The sequence below is a fragment of the Phyllostomus discolor genome, chromosome 12 (genome assembly GCF_004126475.2).
Source record: "Phyllostomus discolor isolate MPI-MPIP mPhyDis1 chromosome 12, mPhyDis1.pri.v3, whole genome shotgun sequence".
Taxonomy (NCBI): Eukaryota; Metazoa; Chordata; class Mammalia; order Chiroptera; family Phyllostomidae; genus Phyllostomus; species Phyllostomus discolor.
Window position 1 is genome coordinate 39,629,271 of NC_040914.2, and position 21,012 is coordinate 39,650,282.

At 51.4% G+C, this 21,012-nt stretch overlaps 1 protein-coding gene across 4 annotated transcripts in view; it reads right to left on the minus strand.

Moving 5' to 3' along the window:
* Positions 1 to 21,012, minus strand: part of SLCO3A1 (solute carrier organic anion transporter family member 3A1) — a 199,454-nt gene that overhangs the window by 151,503 nt on the left and 26,939 nt on the right. The gene's annotated exons all lie outside the window — the stretch shown is intronic.

Sequence of the window (21,012 nt, forward strand, 5' to 3'; positions counted from 1 at the left end):
ATGAAGAGAAAACGGGAACGGCCCTTCTCTCTCACTGTCTGCAGGTTCCTCACAGGTTTATGAGCAAGACGCAGCTCCTGCCACGGGAGGCCTCCCAGCCCCAGCTGGGTGGTGAAGACCCCTCCCGCAAAGGGGACGGTGTGAGCAATGTCAGCTGGCCCGACTTGATACCGGAAGGGAAAGTACTAGGAAGGTGCACTGGGGACAGAGCCTAAGGAGCCACAGGTGCCGCCCTGAAGAAATCAGGCCATGCCATGCAGATCACGGCCGGAGGAACACCTGGTCTGAATCCCACCTAGTAGTTCCTTTATCGGCTCTGGGACTTGGGTCAAGTTCTTAACCTGTTTACGCCATGAGTCCTATGAAGTGAGAGTAACACCTGCCTACCGGGATGGATGTGAAGATTAACTAAGGTACGCATAGTCCCTCCGCACAGAGCAGCATCTCTCTCCCTGGCAGGAGAGCCTGCGGAGAAGCAGCCAAGCAGAGGGGTGCGGAGCCAGGGCTCTGGGACCAGAAAGCCTAGGCCCACCCTGACTCTGCGACCTTGGACAAGACACCCCGTGCTTTCACCTTCCCATCTGTGAAATGGGATAAGAACTCGACCTCTTAGGGCCAGTGTCAGGAGTCAAGAACAGATATGTGTAAGTGCCAGGTGAGGGCTAGCTGTAACCCTTATTTATCTGAGGTCATCAGGGAACGTCAAAGGTTTTTCAAGCACAGGAGTGATACCAGGTACGACTCCTGTGGATAATGGAGGGTGGAAGAGTGAAGGAATGCCAGCAGAGAAAAAGGCTGGGCTGTAATTAGGAGAAGAAAAGACCCGAGTCAATACAGTGCGATGGAAATGGACAAAACAGTTTGAGCATGGCAGAGGCAAAATTGTATCTCTGGGGAGACTGGCTCTGTCAGCTCGCTGAGGCGGGGCGGGGCTAAGGAAGGGGAGGCGGGGAGTCCCATGGAGCTAGCCTTCCTCCAGGTGTATCAACGCGTGCACTGTTGTCAACGCCCACGCACCCACAACCTCCCCACAGTGCTCAGGCACACACACCTGTGTGCATACACAATATACACGTGTGATGTTCTACGTGCCTTTATTATAGAAACAAACAGCAGCCCAAATGACTCTTAGCCTTACTCCCAATCCCACACATTTAAACAGACTCCTTTAGCCCTGAGGCTCCCCTTGCACTTGGAAAGCACTAAAAATTTCAGATGCCTGGGCCCTCCCAGTTCCTGACCAATTAGTCCGGAGAAGCCTGCGATTTCCTTGAAGACCTCCAGGTGGTTCTGCAGGCTTCGCGGCGCCAACACCAGAACACAGGTACCGTGGGGGGTCCTTCAGCACTGGCGCCGGAGGAGCTGGGCAGAGCACTGTTCCAACACTGGCCCAGGCGCCGGCCCCCCTCCGTGACCTACGTGGGGACATCTGTCCACCCCTCCACCACCCGCACTCCGATGCTGATTCCCGTTCCCATCCTAACCCAGTCAAGGCCAGCTCACAACTCAGGCAGCCCCGCTTCTACGGCCAGGTCACTGTTCTCAGACACCACGTATCTGCACTTGTCCAGAAAAGAAACTCATTCAAGTGGCTTTCAAATACTCCCCCAAATGTTCTGAAAGGTCCGGGCGCGTGGAAACACAGGCTTTATTTACACGCCCCTCTCCTTCGTAACACAAGCAAGCCTGACGGAACGCGTGTCCCACCAGAGGCTACGCCAGGTAATGCAGTGCTGGAGGGAACCCCAAACAAGGTAGCCTGACTGCCTGGGAGACGGGGGCCTCACGGTTTCACCCAGGCCTTTGTGGCGGGTGTTGAGAGATGCCCAGCAAAGACCTGATGCAGAAACAAACAGGGACCCGTCGAGGCAGGGTCGCCTGGGTGCACTCGAGCCGCTTCGAGCAGGCCGGTGGGTCTGCAGCCTGGGGACCGCCACCATGAGTGAAGGGCAGTGAAAGTGGCAGGAAGGGTGGGTGGGTGGCAGAGGTCAGGGCAGCAGCCCTATTCCATTCCTGCCACGAGGCTTACCGACATCCACACTTGGCAGCGCATCTGGAACATGACACCTGCTCCGTTTGAACAGGTGTGCCCTGTCATAAACTATCACGCAGGTATGGGTGTTTATGATGACAGATAGGGTGGATGGGATAGAGACAGTTTGTCGGCAAAGGAGAAGTAATCGGCTCTGTCAGAGGGAGCTGCTGATGCCCGTGCCTGCGGCTCTTGTCCTGCCTCAAACCTGCCCCTGGCAGGGCCACCCGCAGGGGTGGCAGGACGAAGCAGGGTCTTCACCTCCTCCACTCGGCCTCAGGGACGCCCATCCGCAGCATGCTTTGTGGATCGATGAGATCACAGGCTAATGTCTTCGGTCACTTAAAACACGATTTCGACAAGATGAACTAATTAAGCATGCATGGGCCACGAAGCCCACTTGTGGCTTTCATGGGGCAGCGAACAATCCAGGGACAGGGAACATGCGTGCTACAGGGAGGGACTGTCTTCACACAGTGCGCAGCGGAACTGACGGAAAGCATCTTGACTGGAGACGGAGGAGACAGAGCTCCAGGAGGAACACAGAAAAGGAAGCGTCCTCGCCTTGTGCCAAGGGAGTATGAAGTTATCATGAAAAGAATGCAGTATTCACCAGGTCCCTACTGCCAGAATTCAAGAAAACACGAGCCTGCATTTCAAAATCTCCTGGAGCACCTGGTTAAAAAAATAGCTACAGATTCCCAAACCCTGAGATGAGGTCCTGGAGTCTGAGGTTTTAGAAAGCTCCTGGGTCTCTGATGCCCACCCGGGGCTGAGTACCACACCACTGGCGTTGCAGGGGTCCAAGATGTACTCACCATCCACCCAGAGCTGTGGTTCCCATCCGTTGGTGGCAGCAAAGTCACCCGGAGGCCATCGGCCTGCCGGGCTCCAAGCCCAGAGCGTGTGATTCGGCGGGGCTGCAATGGGGGTGAGAACGCACGGGTCTACCAAGCTCCCAGGTGGGGCTGATCAGGGGGCCGGCGCTTTGAGAATGCTTCTCCCCTGGACTCCCCCTCTACAGCAAACCCACCCTGCTCAGGATGAAAGAGCTTGTTTGTTAAAACCAGATACAAGCCGCAAGCACCCCCTCATTTCCAGGCCACAGAGAAACACTCTCCTTTCGGGTACAGGAGGGCTGCTCTTTGGCTCACCTCTTCCGGGCTGAAGGACAGGTGGGCCAGCTGCACAGACCATCAGCTCCTGCTGCTGCCGATGGCACACGACAGGAGGCATCGGAGACCTTGGCCAGGTACAAATGAGCTCTGCTCACCTTCCCAAGGGTCCGGGTTATCAGCAATGCAGGAAGAAGCCAGGTTCTCCAGAGCAGCACCTAAAGCTCAACTGCTCCCATGAGCCCTCCCGCTTTCTTATTCTGCCTTGCGCAGTGGGGCCTGCACCTGAACCGGAATCACCTGCGCTTGCCCACTCGCCCCACCCCACCAGGACGCTGATGCAATTAACCTGTGGCAGCTGGGCCTAAGCACGAGACGTTTCAAAGCTCCCCAGCTGACTCCAATGTGCAGTCAGGTCGGGGGGGGTGTGTGTGCGTGCAGACACCCGTGTGGACACCGCAGCGGGGATGTATGTGCCTGGATGTCTGCAGCGGTGCGACCCGGCCACCCCGGTGTGGCACTGCAGCGCGGGAGCCTCCAGTTCAAACCTGCCTTTGACAGATGGGGGGTATATACCTATATCCATGTGTTACAGTGCAGGGACTGAAACACTTGTGGTGTATCCACTTTGCACATTTTTAAGCCTTAATTTTAAAATATTTTTAATGGGAAAAAAATCTAGCTTTGACAGCATTTGGCCAAGTCAATTGTTCTGAGCCTGTTTCCAAATCTGTGCCACAGACAATGCTTTGAGTGGCATGTGATCACAGCTGGCACACAGTAGGTACACAGAAAACAGCTGCCTTTGTCACTGGTGCACATGCTCCGGTTCAATTCAGCGTGCACTGCCTGCTCTGTGGGACATGCAAGAAACCTAACGATGACTCCTGGCCGGCGGGAGATTACAGTGTGAGAAGAGCAGAAGGACACAATCGAATCACAACACAGCCTCTTGCTGTGCCCACGACAGAGTGGGAGAGGGCTGGCAGGAGTAAGAACAGACCGCATGTGGAACACGTCTGGATGCGACAGGAATCACCTGGACTGTATCAAATGTGGGGGGAGCGAAGGGGGTGCCACAGCAGTCCCAGAGAAAAGATCACTGGCCTGAGGAGTGAACTTTGCCGGGTGGAAGGCAAGTTCAGACACCCCCTGGAGAAGGAAAGGCCTTGTGACCACACAGCACTGTGAAAGGTCGTCTCAGATGAAACGGCCTTGAAGACATGCCGAGGGTCTGCCCTTGGTGCGGAAGTCACTGGGGAGCCACGGGAGGCTCCCGAGCAGGAGCCGTCCACCAGCAATGCTATCCTGGCATTGCTGCCAAGTGCGGAGGGAGAAGAAGCAGCCCCATTTCAATAGCGTTGGTGAGAAATGAGGCTTCAGCAGGATAACGCTGGCGGAACGAACGTCCAAGAAGGGTGCCTGCATGGAGATGCCTTTACCTCTGCCCTGAGGGGCATGAGGACAGGCCCCAGCAGGCTGCCCCCGGGACCCGGAGGAAGCTGCAGCCTCAAACCACATGCCCCACAGCATGGCCCTTGCCAGCCAGCAGGCTGGGAAGCAGCCCAGGGGGTGTCAACCCCAGAGAAGACTGAAGTCACACAAAGGACCCTGGGGTGCGGGGCGGGGGGGGTGGTGCTCTTTTTTTCTGTAAAGGGCCAGAAAGTTGACATTTTAGGCTTCTAGGCAACATGGCCTCAGCAGCAGCTACTCGACAGATCCTAGCACAAGAGCAGCACCCACAGGCAATACACAAACGATAAGCATAGCTGTGTTCCAATCAAGTCTCACCAAGGAGGAGCAGTGGGCGGGCCTCGGCCCCAAGCTCTGTCAGTACAGCGTAGGGAATCAGGGTATTCCTGTGTGAGTAGTAAAAATGCTGGTCATTGATAACAAGTCTGTGAAACACTCCTCTTGCTGACATAAAAGATGTCACAACTTTAATGCAAGTTTGTTGTTTCAACCCATAAAAGTAATCTGAGAGCTGACTTCGGCTTCCTCTCTCAGGGCTAAGGACCCGTCTCCTTGCAGCGAAGCAGGAAGGGGGCCTGGCCACCGAAGCCCGAGGAGCGCTGCCCCTGGCGACACCGCAGCGGCGGTTCCACTTGTGAGGCAAATCGTGTGGTTCTGCTTCTCACCCGAACAGCAGCTCCTTGGAGCGAGTGATTCAAGGCACAGGTGAAAGGGCACACACAAGGCATCCACTTGTGAGTCCAGAACCCGGTCGCAGGAGGTGGAGCACCTCCTGTCGTTGCCCTGGTGGCCGACCGATCACCAGCCTGGCTCACAGGTCGGCCAGGGAAGAGACACATGCGGTCAGTGTTGCTTTGTTTCCGGTGGGACGCTGGCCTGTATTACGACCACATGGTAGATATTTGGGTGTCATTTCTTTCTTTTTTAAAAAGATTTTATTTACTTTTAGAGAGAGGGAAAAGAGAGGGAGAGATACATCGATGAGAGAGAGGTTCTCTCCTGAACGCACCCCAACCAGGCACTGACCCCACAACCCAGACACATGCCCTGACCGGGAACCGAACCAGTGACCTTTCGCTCTGAGGAATGGTGCCCACACTGGTGAGAGCGCCTGGGTGTAATTTCACAACATTCTTTCTTTAAAAGCCAAGTAAGAATTACATGAAGAATCTCTAATTTAAACATAACTCTGGACTCCAGCCCACACGCAAGGCAGGAAGAGGGGCAGACGGAAACGATGGGAGATTCCAAGGGCCACATGTTCGCTAACTGGGAGGCTCAGGCACCTGTAATCCTTTTTCCTGTGCATGACACGGAGACAACAGTTCTGGCCTCACAGTGTGCCGTGAGGTTCAGACGGGGGGACAGCGCCCTGCTCAACAGCCGTCCCTGTGGCTGCGGTGATGCAGGGGCTGCGAATGTGGAACTCGGCTCTGCCCTCCCCTGCAGCCGTGTCCTGAGAACCCACCGGGGTTCTCCCCACCTGGGTGTTCACAGAAGCACGTCACTTTCTCCCATCATCCTGAGAGTGAGCATCCTGAGAGCCGGCTTTCTTTAAAGAGGCCTCATTGGTCTCTGCGGCGTGGACTCTGCCATTTCCTGCATTCCTCAGACCATCTTTCCCTCTGCGCCCTGTGTCTTAGTTTCTCTCATCAATTTATTCTCGCAATAACTCTGTTCCCTGAATGGCCCTGATGTATGTCAGATGCATATTTTTTTATTATTCTTTATATTTAGTGAAATCGTATGTTCAACTAATTCTATGATGTGTAATATTTTACAATTCTTTTTAAAAATCTCTAAATTTAATTGCTTCCCACTTATAAATCTCATGATTGATTTTCCTATCTCAGTGGTTCCTCATAGAAATGCAAAGATTCTCCATCTCTGCTGGGAACAACTAATAAAATTTTCTTCCGCTCGGTTATCAAGCTATACATTTTTACACCAGAAAGTTTTACACCAGGTTGGCTATTATTAATAGTTTGTGTTTAGCATCTTTCACACAACAACTTCAGGCGATTTTTCAGCTCACAATTCATGTGCTGCCAGGTCTCTTTTATCACAGAAACTTCGAGAACAAGAGAGTTACAGGATTTCCTCGCCTCTCAACAAAACTGCATGTTTTCAACAAAACAGACACAGTCATAAGGAAGAGATTCCTGTCCCACACACTAGTGACTCACGCGCGTACACACACACACACACACACACACACCGTCCCCAGGCGGAGCTGTTTTCACTGAAATCCGGCTTCTCTGTATGTATGTGCTCGGGCCTGGGCTTACTGTCAGAAAAGCCGTAAAACCTCACGCTGAGCACCCGTGCCACGCCCGAACTAATCCCAGGGGCTGGGCTACACCGATTCACAGTGAAACCCAGAAGACCACAGTGGGAACGGGCAAGTTCACCCAGGGCGAGCGGAGGGTCCGCACCAGAATGCAGAGGAGCACGGCCGCTCTGCCCCGTGCGACGCCCTGCCCTGGACGGGAAAGCTAACGGGCTCTCTCAGGCAGGCGAAGGAAGCCCTAAGCAGCTGGTAACCAAACTTGCTGTTAAGAAAAAATCTTGATATTGTTAAAAGTTATGCACAGAAGAACAGAGTTATGAAGTCATATATAATTGTGAAAACTTTGGGTTGGAAACAGGTAAGCAGGTTTCTTTGCAACAAGACTTAGGAGAGACTTCCAAACGGTAAAACTAACATTTAGTCATCCACCAAAATATACAGTATGTAGTAGTTCTTGACACTCGTCTGACTATGGAAACTATGGAATCTTTTTGGTAAATAATGAGCATCCCTTGAGAAAAACTATACATACATACAGTATATATGTATGTATATATACTTTCAGAAATACCAATATGCTTTTAATTAAGTACAGAGAAAGCTCTGCTTCTCCTGGCAACTATTTTTATTGCTTTCCTCAACCTTGCTACCTACAAGCAAAGGTTATTAAACAGTGGGATTGCAGCTGTGTTTCCCTTCTTGCTTCGCTCACCAGGAGCCTCGGGCTCAAGCCCACAGCCACACTGGGGTGAAGGCGTGGGATGCCAGTGCTGCACATAAGCATTTCATTTCTTTTTCTTCGGAGACATGAAATTCCCCGTTATCCCACAGGAGTACAACACTCTGCCAGGGCAAGGTACAGACTCAGCACGCACGAATTCCTCAAGAGCACACCACCAGACAGGTGGGGTTAAGCCCTAGACACCAAGATAACCTACTTCCACCTAATTATATCCTCTCTCAGAATGCACCCCACAAATAAGCTGATGAGAAAATAATATGGTTACCAAGCTTGTACATCCGGGTGCAAGATAAACACAGACCAGAAGGAAAATGGGTCCCAGGCCCCACTAACCTGACAACCACTCCTGGCTTCACATCCCATGGTCCCCTGGCCCCCTCCTCTCGCTTTCTCCCCCTTGGCTTCCCCTGCAGACCCCACCTGCCTCAGCTCCTCACCCCTGAGGTCTCCCAAGTACCTCTGTACTGGTCACTGTCCTCTTTCCTGTCCCACCTCATTTGATCCATCCCCACTTTCTTCTCTGCTCCAAACTCTCCAGTGACGCCCCCTGCCACCTGGAAAAGCCCGCCCGCCTGGTCTTGGGGTGACAGACCCGCGGAGACCTCACCGTCTCACTGCGTTCTGCCTCTCACAGGCCTCCTGCAGCAATCCAATCTCTACGTGCATATCGCTACACTGGCCTGGATCTTTCTCATCCCCTGGCCTGCAAATGGGCCAAAACACCACCTGCCCCGCTTCCCTCACCCCCGAAATCCCAGCTTACCCAGTAGCAGCAGGCAGTCTAGTGCCACCTCCTCTGCGAACCCTTGCTGCCCCGGCCTCCTGGGCGACCGCGGCAAACGGACAAACGGACGCCCACACGGCCATCGTCCCCTTGGCATGTCTGGCATCCCTCATGGAGGCTGAAAGCTCCTTGAAGGCCAAGGCTATCTGATCTGGCCTGCAAATCTCCCTTGCGAAAACACTAAAGGAATTATTTTAGGTGGAAAGGAAATGACACCACACAGAAACTCAAATATACACCAAGAAGCAAAGAGTGCCAGAAAGTTTGAATACGCGGGTAAATACAAAAAGCTGCATAAATATATATATTCCCTCTTAACTTTTTCAAAAGGCACAGGACTGCGTAAGGAAAACTAACTCTGGGTTGTTCCATTCAGAACACAGGCAGATGTAACAGCGCGGCGGCGGCACGAGGGAGGGGGAGGAAGGGAGCGGCGCTGGAGAAAAGGTTCCGTCTCTACAGGCGTGAAGATGGTACTGATCCAGAGCAGACCGTGACAACCTACAGTGCACGCTGTGGACGCACTCACTAAGAAAATGATTTAAAACACGCGGCGAGAAGGGATTAAAATGAAACATGAGAACATACCTGTTTAACACAGAAAAAGGCAGTAAAGACAGAACAAAGGAATAAAGAAGACATGAGACATGAAACAAATCCGACAGATGTAAACCCAACCGCACTAACCTCGTAACAGAGCCCCAAACACAACAGATAGGCAGAAACTGACAAAATGAGAGGAGAAATAAACAATTCAGTGATAACAGGTGAGGCTGCTAATACTCCATTCAGTAACTGATAAAACAACTAGACAGAAGTCAGTACAGATAAAGATGATTTGAACAATACTTTCTTCCAATGACAGACAGCCCATTTTTTTTCCCCAGAGGCAAGTAATCTGAATAGACATTTTACTAAAGACAACATACAAATGTCTCCTATGGATTTGAAAAGCTGTTTAGCATCATTAGTCTTCAGGGAAATTCAAATACAAATCACAAGGTTCCACCACCTGCCCGCAAAAACGGACACAACAAAAAACACGGACAGCAGCAAGCACCCACGTGGATGTGTGGAAACACGCACACACAACTGGTGGGAGGTCAAAGACGAAATGGTTCGAGTCACTCTGGAAAACAACTGGGCATTTAAACAAGTATGTAGTGGAAGTGTATATATTGACCACATGACCCAGCAACTCTATCCCCAACCTGCCCAAGAGAGCTGAAAACATATGGATACAATGGAGAAACAAAATGTGGTGTATACGCAAATCCAATGCTAATCCAATCCAGGGAATCCAATACCTACTAAATTCCAGTACCAAGAAATAGTATTCAGCAACGAAATGAAACAAACTGCCAATACGTGCTACAAAGCAGATTAATCTCAAAAAGATTATGCTAATTGAAAAAGCAAGATGTGCAAGACTACATGCTCTATTATTCCACGTACATACAGTGTCCAGAACAGGCCAATCGGTGGAGACAGGAAGCAGGTGGCCGGGGGCTGGCAGTGGGGCGGACCTGACGTTAGGAAAATGCAGACACGGGCAAACTTCTTAGAGTGATGGAGAAGTTATAAAACTAGACTGTGGTGATGGCTCTACAACTGAGTCCATTCACTAACAATCATTTAATTTGTACTTAGAACGCACGAACCTCCTGGTGTATAAATTGTACCTCGACAGAACAAAACACAGACAATGTGTACAAACAGCCCAAACATGAGGCAGAATGGCTAACGTACAGTAAGAAAAGGGGGCGGGGTTGGGGATGTTTGTGAAAGGTTTCCTGCGAGGGCAATCTCTGAAGCCAGGTCTTGCGGAACAAGTCAGATGCTGGTGGGTGAGGGTGGGAGCAAGGCGGACACGAGTGCAGGGAATCTAAGAAGCAAGTGCATCACGGTGGGAAAGGCTGGGGTGTGTTTGGTGAACCCCCCCACACACACCCCATCTGGTTTGCCAAAGCACAGGGGTGAGGAGAGGTGGGGAGAGAAAGGCCTACACACAGGTCTCACTTTCTGGCCCTGGGTCAGCTCCCAATCTGAGCCACTCTCCCTCCTCGCTCTGGACCAGTGGTTCAGACTCGGTGTTGGTTTGGCTCTTGAGGAACCACCCAAGTGATGCCCATGCCTCCCCAAGATTCCGGGGCACACCTCGGGGGGGACCTAGGAGTTGGTATTTTGAAATCTCTCCAAGTGGTTCAGGTGCTGTTTAAAACTCATGGATGACTTTCCCCAAACTGTTCTGAACAGCAAGTCGCTGGAAACACACCAGCCCTTCCCTCCTTCCAGAACTGCACCTGCCCACTCCTTCCCCCTCGGCAGACAGCGCAGTGTTTCCCTGGAGGCACCGCGTTTTGTGAATGGGAATGAGAGGCAGGGGGAGCAGACATGTCGAGCAGAGCAGGGTTTTCACCCCTTTTTGTCATCACCCCTCCCGGAGCCTTCTCAGACCTTTCTTCCGAGTGCCTCCCCAGGACACTGTAATACCACAGACATACCGAGTATCTTTTTACATACTGTACATTTACTTACTGATTATCTATTTATATACTGCATACACTGTACATCCATGCTTTACACAGAGTAAGGTTTTGTGCCCCTCCCCCACCCACGAGAAGCGACTTTCCCTCCACCGAGAAGGCTAGCTCTGGGGTCTCACGGTAAAGACAAGGTGACACCACTGACCCGCTGAACGTCACAGCAGCACCTTGTGGACCTAAATGTGAAATTCCTGAGGGACCTTCTGCAGACCAGTAGGAAACGAAGAGGTGAGTGCAGCCTTCCCGGCCCCGCCAGAGGGACCAAACTGGCTCTGGGGGACAGAGAGTAACAGAGCCGGGCGGGACGAGGAGAACAACTGTGCAAATAAGATGTTCGTGTCTATTAAAAGCTTGAAGCCAGGAGACACACAAGATTTGGGGAAACTGCATAGAAGAGCAGGTCTAACAGGGTCTCAGAAATATCATCAAATGCAAAAGAAAACGCGTCCTCTGGAAAGACTGTGATCGCCAGCGTCTAGAACAGGCACGTACTCTCCAGCTGAATGCACAGAGCGGCGCGTTCCTCCCCTGAGGGAGAGAGTGGCCACTGCCTGACTGGGGACCCGAGCGCTGGCATTTTGCTCCAGGTACCGGTGACCTCAGGTCACGGCTCTGTTCTTGAGACGGGAGCTGGCTGTGTGCTGAATGGTCAGCGGATGCATCCCCAGGGAACGCGGGAGTCCTACCACGTGAACTGGGCCACGTCATCTCCCTCCCACTTCGTGCTGGGAAGACAAGATGTGCCGCGAGAGACGCCTTCCCAGGAGCCGAACACCGGAAACGAACCACGAGCACTCGCTGTCCGCCTCCCACTCAGCGTCTCCTCCTCAGCGGACTCTGTCGAGCAGAGGCTCCCCTCCTGCTCAGCTTCCCCTGGCTCTGTCCCTGCTCGTCACCGCTCCCGCTGACCTCCTCATGCTCACGTCACCCTGTGCTGGACGCCGGGACAGGTCAGAAAACAGAGGACGTGGTCTCGCGATCGCAGGCCCTGGCACACTGCTGCCGGAGCCTGGGCCCGGCACCTGGGAGCACACCGATCCACTCCACTGCCAGCGTCCAGGGAGACCAGTTTATGGAGATGACAGCCCCGGCATTTGCATCAGCAGAAAAATCGCCTGCAACAGAGTGAGCTGGGGCAGGTGAAAGAGGCAAGATGAAGGAAATGGTCAGAAATCAGGAGAAGGCTCTTCATCGTTTTTGTTTTGCTCCAAAGAATATACAAAGCAGGGTAACAGATTGGCTGTAAGATCCGATTTCTTCATATTTTTGTTTTACTTTAAAAGCAACACTCTGTACAGACGATGTCAAACACTGTGGTAGGAAGGAACTTACCCTACTTTATGTCGCTTCTCACAACTTTCCAGCTGCCTAAAAGGCATTATTCTATTTCCTGGAGGACGTTCAAGATCAGAATAGTTATCTATCTTTCCTAAGATCACACAGCTAGCAAGTGGCAGAGACAGGATTGCAACCCAAGTCTGTGACACATGTTGGCAGAATCACATCACGGAGCCATGTTCTAAGGACAGTCCTGGTCACTCTCTTACAAGACACGGCACACCTCACGTCAGGCTCCCTCTTTCTCACACTGGGAAGACTGTCCTCTAAAGGAAGCCCCTCCCCAAATTTGGATCTTTTATTTTGTTGGCAAATAAAAGCTTTTTCAGCTTGGTGACTGAAACCATCACTGTGAATCCTCGAGAAAGTCATGTGCTGGTTTACAGAACACAAGGTAGAGAGATGCATATGCTTACGTTGGAAGTATGTCTATAAAAACAAGCCCTGGCTGGTGTGCCTCCATGGACTGAGTGTGGGCCTGTGAACCAAAGGGCCGCCAGTTCGATTCCCAGTCAGGGCACATGCCTGGATTGCAGGCCAGGCTCCCAGTTAAGGGTGTGTGAGGGGCAGCCGAACACTGACCTCTCTCTCCCTCTCTTTCTCCTTCCCTTCCCCTTGCTCTAAAAATAAAATCTTAAAAAAAAAAAAGAAAAGCCCCTGCCTTCATTCTGGGACTGTATTATAAACTGAAGATGTTTCATTAAGTGAACTCAGGCCACGCTTGTTTCTTCCTTTTAAGCAGCTGCCTCTGGAGTTAGCTGTAATTCCATAAAGAGAAAATAAATAAAAAGAGGGAAACACAAACCTTGGGAACTGGAGAAATCAGGCTTCTTTGGGGAGGAAAACCGCAAACAGAACAAGCGGCTTTACTGAGCAGCTTCCCGATCAGCAAAAGGAGTGTATCGGTCGTTTTCACTGAGCGGGGCTGGGGCAGTTCAGTGTCCCCTGCTCTGCGGGTTTTCAAAAGAAAAGTCCGTGTGGGCTCTAAGGAGAGTATCTGCACTAATCAGAGGTGACCAACACAACAGAAATGCAAACTGCCACCTGATGACTTACTAACCTGCAATGACAAATGCCATAGCATGTAGGACACCGAAAGATCAGGCGGGAGAAAGCTGGAGCACAAGCTTGGTACAATAACCCTAAATGTTTGGACTGGAGGAGTCCAGAAAATAGCTTCAATATCTCATATCCAATGAAATGGGACAGATTATTAAGAACTCCTGGGAGCACCATGAATCAATGGTATTGGCGGGGAAACCAGATGAAAAGTCACTGTAATTTTCTCCCAGTAATCAAATGTTAGTTTCATTTACAAAAAGCTTCCATATGGAATCCTGCCCCAATAAAACATCCTGTGCGGGCCCTGGGCGATCAATATGGCTGGACTAGCCCCTTCTACAAGGGAGCACATGCCTTCCAAAACAGCCCTAAATCCTGAAGCCTGGTAATAGGTTTCACTTACACTAATGCTCTGCAGTGAAATGCATCATATTAAACTTCTTGTCACTTCCGTTCCCTTTTCATTAAGGAACGGACCCACAGCTTGAGGCACTGCTTTGGAATCCAACTTCCTCTCTGCTGAAACTAATCGTTGCTATTGCTGACATCTCAGGTGATCGAGTCTCATTTCTCACCCCCGCCCCACACACCCAGTAAATGCATTGTGTTACTACAAAACACTGCATATATATAGAAAGTCACATGCTTCCTTGCCCACAGGTCATTTTGCTTTAAAGCCTTCTTTTTCATGTAAAATACGTCCCTTCAAATGTACCTCTGGAGATTGGACTTGAAGAAATCTGCCCAGGCTGCTACAGGCTGCGAAATAATTGCCAAGGAACTCTGTTCCTGAAGGACAAACAAAGGAGCAGGGAGCAAATTCCTTAAGTCTCTGGAGTGGAGGCACAGCCGCCGGCCCAAAGTGCCTGTGTGTGTCCAGTAAAAGAGACTCGCCCTTGAGCCTCTGGTTCCCCAGTTGTGCCCTCCAGCTACCGCCTGCTTCTAAGACACGCAGGCTCTGGGGGCCGGAGCTGTGTGCCTCTGGGCATCGGGAGCACGTTATTCAGGGGTGAGCCTTTGCTGGGTAGAGTGGGCTCAAGCACAGGTAGCACTGAAACCACCTGAGAGCATTTTAGGAATGCAAAACCTCAGTCCAGGCCCAGCCCTCCTGCGTCAGACTCTGCGGTGTGCACTTTCAAGTCAGAGAAACGCTGCCTCAGGCTACGCGCTTTATAACCCAGAACCTCCTTTCCTTGGCGTCACAAGGCTTCTTAGCAGGCTTCTGGGGAGAGACGGAAGGAAGGTTAGCTTCTGCAGTCAGTGGGACTCCAAGTACCCAGGCTCACTGTCTGTCTGTGTTTGAGGAGGAGCATGGAAAAACTCTGACCTTCAACATGTATCCAGTTCCATCAGTAAGTTCTGTGGGCTCTACCTTGGTGGACCCCATCTGTCTGGTCTCTGTCCCCTCCCGTGAGCTCCCGCCAACCTGCACTGCCCTCCCCATCACCCACACACACTGTGTGGCAATAAAGGGGGTACTTGAAGGGCAGGAGGCACTGCTTAAAAATCTTCCTACAGTTCCCCACAGCACCTAGAAAGAAACCCTAACCCTGGACCCCAGTCTGCAAGGTCACAAAACATCCTACCCTGCCTCCTCTCCAAGGTCATGTCCTACCACAGTCCCCATGCTCACCCTTCCAACCACACTGGCCTCCTTGCTGCTTCGCAGACAGGCCAAGCACAGTCCCAGCATCCAGACAAGTGGCTGCTCCCTCTGCCTGGACCAAGCTCATCCCAGATCAGGGCACGGCTGTCTCCTTCTCACCAAGCAGGTCTGAGCTCAGCTGTCCCCTCCTGAGGGGCTTTCCTTAAACAAGTCCCCTCTGTGGTTCTCTGCGCACTCAGGTACCCGATCTGGGAGTGGCGTACCGTGTGTTTTTATGTTACCTGTTCTCCCACTAGCATGCAAGTTGCCACTCCAGACCTTCGATCTTTTCGTGGACTGCTAGTGCCTAGAAGAACAGGTAGCACATAACGGGAACTTACTACTGCTTCCCCCTGTCAATCCCAGAGCACAGCCTTCCTAGGAAACCTTTCATAAGCCGAAATGGCATCAAGCAAAGAAGCAATTAGCATTAATTTATATGGCAAAAATTGTTTAGTGTTCCCAGACCAAAAAACCAGACCAAATCTCAAGCTACGTGCACTTCATTACACCCAGTTTTACACCGAGAGTAACCCCCTTACAAGCCTTCTTAGGTTTTTCTGATACGGTAGGACACATCTTGCTAAGAGATGCACAAAATAAACGGAGATGAAGCCCGGATGCCCAGACACGCATCTCGGAGCTCTGGGGCGTGACGCCGAGACGCCGAGTGTGGTTCCGGGGAGGGAGCTCAGCAGCACCACCCTCCTGCCTCTGCGGTGGTCGTGCGAAACGAATGCTGACTGCTGTCTCCACTTCCTGCCCCTTTCCTGCAAGTGAAAACCCTCCTCAGGTTTCTTTAAGCTGTGAAAATAGGTATAGGTTCTCCCTGACTTACAGTGGGGTTATGACCTGATTAATCCATTGTAAACTGAAAAGATCCTAAGTAAAACCTGCTTTTGATACACCTAACCTACCAAACACCACAGCTTGGCCGAGCTGGTTTCTACCACATGTGTACTGTTTTCACACCAATACACAATAAGAAAATAATAAGTCAACAATCATAAATTGAGGACCATCTGTACTGATGTAGGTCTTCCATAAAAGTAAAAGCTGCCTAATGCAAACTTTCAAAAAGCAGGGGATACCCTTTATTTACTTACTGGATAGAAGGGAGGGAGGGAGGGAGGGAGGGAGGGAAGGGAGACGATGGATGGACTGGGTAGGTGAGGGGTTTGGGGAAGAACGCAGGTGGATAGGTGGATAGGTGGGTGGGTCGGTGGATGGATGGATGAGTGAGTGAATGAGAAACTATGGCCCTAAAAGTTCCAGTCCTATGATTCTCAGTTCTGACTGCATGTTAATCACCCGCAGATGTTTGGAAAATAAGGCCTGTACTAGACCAACTGAATCACAACCACTGAACACTAGAATATTCAGAGGTTGTGCTGTTCAGTATGGTAGCCACGAACCACATGTGCCTATATAACACTGTACATTTACCCTGAGATTGAATACAAGTTTAAGTGCAGTCCTGCGGGGGCACTACTCACACGCCAGGTGCCCATGAGGCACACGTGGCCAGTGGCCGCCCTACGGGACGGCACCAGTGCAGCACGTTTCCACCGCCACGGAGAGCTCTGCTGGGGGGCACGGTTCGGGAACTTAATCTGGGTCTAGTTTATCCTGTCGCTCTCTTAAGTATTAACTGAGCACCTATTACTAGCCAGACACTATACTCAGTGCTAAAAATCATGGTGACAATAAAAATAACAAAGGGCCCTGGCCAGGCAGCCCAGCTGGTTAGAATGTCATCCCGATACACCAAGCTGCATGCAGGTCCGATCCCCAGTCAGGGCTCACACAAGAGTCAACCAATGGGGTGTGAATAAGTGGGGCAACAAATCACTATCAGGATCTGTGTGTGTGTGTGTGTGTGTGTGTGTGTGTCTCGATAAACCAGTCTGCCTTTGGAGCTGGTGTTTGCCACAGCCTTTATTTGGCATGTGCTAAAGGGTGGGGAGCAGTCAGTCCTGTCTGGGGGATCTAGTTAAGTCTCATTGATCGAGGAAGTAAAAATGCTGATGCAGCCCTTTGAACGCCCTTCCTGTGAAAGGCGCTGTGAGAATCAGGACTGACAAGACCAGGCACAGAGGGAGAGAGCCCAGGGAGGCCACTGGCGGGGCTCTGTGCCTGCTCGAGCGCCTCCAGAGGGCCGTGCGGAGGCGTCAAGGTCTCCACAGGGGGGAGGGTCAGGGAGGGCTCGAGAAGACCCCACATGAATACAGGCTTCCTGAACACTGAGCACAAGGCCACGGTTGGGGGCAGCACGGACTCTACTTCGAAATATAACAAAAGAATGGAAGTGGATGGACACAGTGATGGAGAGATGGATAATCCTACAATGAAGCAAATATAGGAGGATGTTAGCTGTAGAATGATTATAATGGTGCATGGGTGTTAACCAGATAATTCAACTTCTTTGCATGTTTGACGTCCTGCACAATAAAATACTGAGGGACAATGATCAGTGATAGTGCAGAGGGAGCAAAACATCGTCTGTCTTTCTATATTCCACGTGTTAAATGTGTACATACTTACAAACCATACATATTTGCACATATAATACAGTCATAAATTGATAAAAATATATGCAGAGTACTGGGCAGGTAAACAAAGGGTGAGCTACTCAATCTCAGTTTTTACTTTGTTTTAGCCAGAAATTAATGCTATAGTGTTTCCTGGACTCCAAAATTCAGGAAACTGTAGACCATCTTTTCTGAAAGTTATCCTTAAATGTAACAGAAAGTTGCTGAGGACGAATGGTATTTATAAACTAGATGTCATAGAATAACAACTTTGAATAATGAAAAATGAAATCATTCAAACCACCTACAAAGGAAAAGGAACGACATTCAAGTACCACACATCACTCTGACCGCCGTGGTGATCTGCCCGGGTAATGGCCTCAGTGCACACGCAGGATGCCGGGCTCACCACACTGCTTTACGACTAGGTAAGAGCAGGGCCTAGGGGTAAATAACGATGCTTACACTTGACACTAAGTGCCCAGCAACCCCATTTGAAATGAGCCTGCGTTACAGACTTTGTAGGCTAGTAAACTCATAGAACCAACCAGCGCTGCACTTGACCAGCACAACCTGCCACCCAGTGCTTGCAGCCACGATGACCCATGAGTGGAAGGAGGGCAGGTGTGAGCGTAGGTCCAGAGACCCAGGGAAACTTAGGGGCTGGGAGGAGAGCTGGGCAGTAAGTTACAACCTGAGGGGAGGCACATGGTGCTTGGAGCCCCACAAAGTGCTGAAGACACACTTCCACACTCGGCAGGACCACTCACCGTCCTTCCCTGGTGACAGCACAGAACTTACTTTCGTCTGCATCTCGCATGTCACCGCCTCAGTCAAGGAATAACGGTTCACTGCACAGGGAACCAACAATGTCCACTTAGCAGGAGTACACTTGTTCTGTGATAATAAATGCTCAAATATTACTTATTACTGGTATTAATGCGAGCAATTTTTTACCGAGCACTTATTCTGAAGCAGGTTCTGTGCTAAGCAGGCACTTTTATAGATTGATCCTCATGCAATCCAATGTCAGTACTCTGTCTGCAGATAAAGAAACTGAGGTGTTTTATGTTCAAGGCCACAACCATGAGATGGAGCAGAGACCAGGATCCAGGCAGTGTGACTACAGAGTCACACTAAACACTTTAACAATCTGCATGTCACAAATCCCAGTTAGGCATTAATCATTTGTGTAACAGGAAGTGCACAGTGAAATTAAGTGAATGAAAAGCAGAGAGCAGCAGTAGGTGCAGCTACAGAGGCCAGAGACACACGCGCACTGAAGATGCAACGAGAATGCAAGCAGCCTGCACTGACTCAACAGCCCAGTCCCTGAGCCGCACCCTGTCCAGAGGATACTGACCACCCATCTCTGTGTGTCCAAGGCAGAGGGACTTGGGAGTTCCAGGAAAAAGTCCTGACTCTGCTTTTGACTCCTGGCCAGCCCTTCACTTTGCAGCAGCGAGAGGGCGGGTAGTATTCTCAAATCAGTTACTGATGTGACCAAACCAAACCACAAACAAGGGCGTAATTAAAGTTCTTTTACTTGAGCTTTAACGTATCTGAAATCTGCCAAGTGTAGTCACTGCACAGAGGAGAGCAGCATGCCTTGAAGTTTATTTGGCCTTTTCTTCTCCTCTCTGGGATCCTAGATCCTGAGAAAGGAAAGGAAGTTAATTATCTACTGAGCACATTTGGTGTGCCAAGGCCTGGAAGAGGTGCTTTCCACAAACATTACCTCACTGAATCCTGGCACGACTGCTCCGCATAGGAATTACTGACTTCAATGCAGAGACATGGAAGGAGGGGCTCAGAGAGGCTCAGTAACTTGTCCAGGGCACAAAGCTAGCGTGGCAGAGTGCTACTGAAAACATCGGCAGTGGCATCCCGCCTGGTTTCATTAAACTGTGTGGCTGTCTCCAGCGTCTTTCATCACAAGATTGTCATCAGAGGACAAGGTGAGAGCAGCAGGCCTCAGAAGGTCCAAGCACTGAAATCTGTTTATTAGTACAAAGTGGCAAAATCACCTCTGCAGGGTGACCCAGCAACCCCGGCACCAGCTGGGCTCTCAACGGCCGAGGCCGCCAGGCCATTCCGAGATGCCAAGATAAGAATGGGCATTGTGTGGGGCCAGCTGCTCCAGGGCTCCACGTGCGCGGGCAGTGCCATGTCACGGGGGCGGGGGCAGTGTGGGAGCAGGGTGCAGCCTCTGTGGCCGCAGTGTCTCAGCCGGGCAGCCCCAGAGGATCTTAAAAAGCCTTAGGGTCGCTGCAGGAGGAGCTGGGTGGGCAGGGTGCCTGGAAAGCCAAACCGACTTAGCACACGGCTCGAGCCATCCTGCACCCAGAGGGAACCAGTGGAGGGAGGGGGAAGGGAGGGAAAGGGATGACGACGTTCTGAACGAGAAAAGGGAATACTGAAGAATAAAACAAAGTAACATCAGCCTGTGTGCCTGTTCTGCATTAACTCTGAATTTGAAGGCATCTCTTAGCCTGTCTGTGACCTAGTACTGAGGGAGTGGGCGCTTAAGAGTGATAATGACCCCTGGCTCCTCCAGCCTTGTCACGAAGGGCCACACAAGCCAGCAAAGATCCCACTGGGAAAGTGAGTCCTGGCCATCACACGGTCACGGCTGCACGCAGGAAGGAGGACATAAGCCCCTGCTCCCTCTCCCAGTCAACTGCAATGTCAGCTGGAAGCAGACGCTTTGACCTCCACGCTTCAGGCTCTGCATGATAATAAATAAACTTCCGGACCGGAAAGGAAGGACGTGAGGCACTGTCAGCACCTGCCATCGTGCAGGGGCTCATTAAATAGCCACTACCCCTTATCTTCACAACTTTTAAAGAGAATCAACAACGCTCCATCGAGTCTCATCCTAGTTCTTGTCTGGGGCGAAGCTGGACGACTCGGACGGATGCAGCTGGGTGTGAGGTCCTGAGAACACGGCCACAGAGGTGAGGATGCTGCACGCGTCCCTGCAGGAGGGCTACTCGGCGGCCGGCGGGCACATAAACACGGTGGCCCTGTGGAAACAACCGACGCTGGGGGCCTGGCTACGGCATCTCCCTTTGGGAGGGCAAGGTGTAAGGAGGCAAATCACCGCGTCCAAGTTCACAGCTACCCAGGGCTCCTGGCCAGGAGGCACCACAGAGGACTCACGCACTCGCCCCAGAGGGAAGACAGAGCAGGAGGCCGCCCTGACCCGGGGCAGGTATGACCCCGGGGCTCGTGGGGGGCAGGTCTCACCTGACGGGAGACCTGAGGCAGAGGGAGTGGAGAGTAAATGAGTTCTGAGGTCACTTTCCAGCTCATAAGAGGAGCTAGCTCGTAGAAAAAGATAGAATCCTTGAAGCTTCCAGTGAGGACTGTTGTACTATCAGTGCTGAAGGGGAAATGCTTCTCATAGCGCAATCAACAGAGACCAAGGGCAAGTGCAAGATACACTGAAGGA